Source organism: Caretta caretta, chromosome 6, assembly GCF_965140235.1.
Source record: "Caretta caretta isolate rCarCar2 chromosome 6, rCarCar1.hap1, whole genome shotgun sequence".
Lineage (NCBI taxonomy): Eukaryota > Metazoa > Chordata > Testudines > Cheloniidae > Caretta > Caretta caretta.
Window position 1 is genome coordinate 98,918,317 of NC_134211.1, and position 4,005 is coordinate 98,922,321.

Sequence of the window (4,005 nt, forward strand, 5' to 3'; positions counted from 1 at the left end):
CTTAATAACAACATTTCACAGCACCTCCCATCAGGGGAATTGTAAAGAGTGCTTTACAAACGTTTACTCGCTGGTTCCCACAATGCACTCAAAAGATGCTATTATCCCCCTTGGGTAAACAGAGGCAAAAAGAGCTAATTATATTAATGTTATACAGCATTGTATAAAAGTAATATTTTATATTTATTATTTATATACTGATATTAATTGATATTATTAATAGAACTGAGTGATCATTAATATCCTCAGACCATTATATTTCCCCAAATACTACACTTATATCTGTAACACCCACTGAAGCTGCGTGGAATTTAGGATTGTCACTATAACTATAAAACCCTTACATACCAAAATGAGCTGGGTTGCATTTAATGGAAAGACACGCTCTCCCTCCAAAGGAGGCAGCCAAAAGCGAGCTGAGGCCCCAGCGAGGATCGAACTCGCGACCCCTGGTTTACAAGACCAGTGCTCTAACCACTGAGCTATGGAGCCACCATTTACAAATCTGCCGCAGTCGCACTAAGATGCCAGGCGCCCTTGAGGGAACAGCTGCGGTAACCTCCAGCTCCCCACCCCCGGGCGCCTTCTCTCAGCCCCGCGGCGGGGCTCGCTCGGAGCCCGCATGGGCAGGGGCGAGCTCGCCTTGCGCGTGCGAGCCACAGCGGCCCCCGCCGGCGCCGCTTCATTTCCACGGGAAAAGCGCGGTCCGGGCCTAGCTGGTACCAGCGCGGACCGCCCCGCGGCTGCCGGGCTGGAGCACTTACAGCGGCGCGCGCCGCTGGGCACGAGGCGGTCGCGCCGCCCGTGCTTGGGGGCCGCGGGCGAGGCGTGGCGCGCGCCGGCTCCGGGCGCCGGTTCGCCTCGGGCTGCGTTAATGAGCGTGGGCCACCAGGTGTCGCTGCTGCATCAGCGGCACAAGCGGAAAGGCTGCCGCCGGCGGGGCGGTGCCGATCAGCCCTTCCCCCCCTGCGCTGCGCCCCGGTTCCGCTGCGGAGCGGGGCTGCCACTGCGCACCCCCCCCCCCCCCACGCCCCGCCCGCTCATTACAACCCCAGCCTGCAAAGGGCTCCCGGGGACAGCGGCGGCGGCCGCGGCTGCTCCCTGAGTTCCCGCGGAGCAAGCGGCTGCAGGGAGGAGGCTTGTCCTGCAAGCCTGAGAGACGATGCTCCGGGATCGAGAGGTGTCAAGAGTCTCACCGATTTCTTCTGAGGCAGAGTAACGCCGCAGACCGTCCTGTAACACGGCCTGGGGCCCTGGCAGCACAGCTCCGTCGCGTCTCTCACCCCTAAATCGCCCGCGCAAAAGGGGAGCACCAAACAAGGGCCCGACTATTGCATTCCTTTTACCCCTTGGCTGCTCTGTATAACACGCACAACAACCAGAATAGCTCCCCTCTGCATCTAAAAGATGGGAGGCCGGAGGTCTTAGGTACAGGAACAGTCAGGTGCCCTCCTGGGGTAGCATAGGGCTGTCAGTCACCTCTGAGGTTCAAAAAACCAGGCCATCCGTGATGCTCCTGAGCTCACACAACTGGACAGGGGCCATTGAGCACCCTTACAGATTTCCCAGCCGCAGAGCTGGGAAAAAGCTAGGATCCCATGAGATTCCAGCAGTGAGTGGCAGGCTCTTGTGTCTTACTCAAGTGGGCGGCTGGAGGACAGGAAGTCCTTGGCTTAGGCTCTGGGAGGGTAAGTGACACCTGTTCACCCTGCTACTTGATCCACCAGGTAGCTCTGGACAGCAGCTTTAGAAGAAGCTTCTTGCCCATTCTCCCAACGGTAGGCCACCTTCTTAGAAATTGATGGTTTTCAAGGTTAAAAGGTCGTTCTTACAATGGAGAGTAAAAGTTCCTCAGGACGCATCTGAAGTAATCCCACATCAAGTACCGCTAAAAACCAGATTAAAGCAGATGCTTTTCTAAAAGCTTCATTCACATGGTGCTGGACTAGGATTTTTATAGTACTGTACAGTCTGAATACAAATACATTATTTACCAAGCTACCACTCAGGCCTTCCATATATTGATATCTTCTGCTCCCTTCCTGGTTTCTTGTACTTCTAGTTTTATAGCATTTAGATAGGGGAAAATGGGGGATGTCATAACCCTGGTTTGGATTAGAGCATTTTAAAGATGACTATTATGTATTGCAGTTACATCCAGAAGCCCCCAAGCAGAATCAGTGCCCTTAGTGGTCTCGGCATTATACTCACATATGAAGATGGTTCCTGCCCTGACGAGCTTTACCACCAAAGAAATCTCTCATGTTCATCCCCTGATAATTTAAAATAAATAATGGAAGTAGATTATGGAAGTAAATACTAAACAAATAGCTATGGCTATTGGGAAAGGAAGATTCACCAGGCAGTTAGATAGTAAAAACCATGCACTAAACAAAGCAGTAGGGGCAAGTCTGTTTTCTGCTCTGCTTGACATTCATTACATCCATTTGAATTCAAACTACTCTGAAAACAAATTCTGTAAAGAAAATTGTTTAAAATTCATCATGAATTTCTCCTTAATTCTGCTGTAACCTTGTAAGAAATGAAACTTTGAACTTTGTTTTACTTTTGCTTTGAGTTTCCTAGTCATCATAAGAGAGGTAGAAAATTAATGTTAAAATCTCATCTACATTCTAATAATCACCCCCTCCTTGTTTATTACAGGAGACAGTTCTCCTCTGCATGATTTATAGATTGCAAGGCCAGAAGGGACCATTGTGATCACTTAATCCAACCCTCCTGTATACACAAGCCATACCACTTCACCCAAATAATTCCTAATGCATATCTTTTAAAAAAACATCCAGTCTTGGTACATGATGATAAACTGGACTACCTGCTTATTGGTCTTGAGAGGTACCTAGTACCCATAAGAAAGACAGTCATCAAGAAGTAATGGGCCCTTCCATCACTTAAATTAACCATGCTGAAAGAAGTAATACAGAACACAAAAGATACCTTTTTAGGACATACAGAATCACAAAGAAAAAAAAGTTTAAAAGCTAGCAGCATGGCCAAGAGATCTGACACTTAAGTTCCCACACCAACAGTGACTAAATGCAGGAGTAAAAGATATTCAACCTTTTCCCCAAAACCATAAAAAAGGAACATTTCTGCCATAATACTTCAGGGGGCTGGAACTGAAAGCAGTACCAAATGCCAATGGCAGAAATATATTTTCTGTGCCCTTTAAAAGGAACACTGTCAAGAGAAAACACGTAATAATTAATACTAACTTCTTATGTCTCTTGCTACCTACTGAAATGATTAAAACTAAGTATTTAAAACATTGATTCATTTTTCTCCAGTCATGCTTATTATTTAGTTTTTGTGCCTCGCTGATCTAGGACAGTAAAACGAGACTGATCTTTGTATGTTTCTAGAAGAGATGGGCCTGCTCAAGCCGCAGAATTCGGATCTTGATCCAGAGATTTCACAATCCAGAGGTGAGTCTCAAGTAGCCAGGAAGTTTGGAGGTTTCTGAACCCAGGATTTTGGAATAGAATAATTTCTAATTTATAGCCAGGTTTGCTTTCCGGTTCTCATGCACTAGCACATTGTTACTGAGCTGGGATTCATACCACTGCAGGGAATGTTTAAATCCCCTCCAAAAAAATCCTGATTTTCATTGAAATTTAAAAATCAATACAACATTTATATTCATAGGAATATTTTATAAGCACCACTATCAACTCCCCCTCTACCATACCCCACAAACATCTTTCAAACAAATTCTCATTTTGGATCTAAAACAAATTGGCAGGGTCCCTTTAAAGAACAAATCATTGTTCCTATCTTAACTAAACGTTATAAAGTATCCCATCTTTTTATTACAGGACTAGGGTGACCAGACATCCCGATAAAATCAGGACTGTCCTGATATTTAGTTGTTTGTCCCGCGTCCCAACCAATGTACGGTCGAGACACCATTTCTCCTGATATTTTGCTTCGGAGGCGCTCTGACTTTTTTTTTTGCTTGGGGCAGGAAAACACCTAGAGCCGGCC

The 4,005-nt window shown here is 46.6% G+C and overlaps 1 non-coding gene across 1 annotated transcript; it reads right to left on the minus strand.

Moving 5' to 3' along the window:
- Window positions 1-419: 419 nt before the first annotated feature.
- On the minus strand, window positions 420-492 carry TRNAT-UGU (transfer RNA threonine (anticodon UGU)). The gene has a single exon. It is a non-coding gene; the product is annotated as a tRNA-Thr (tRNA).
- Window positions 493-4,005: the final 3,513 nt, after the last annotated feature.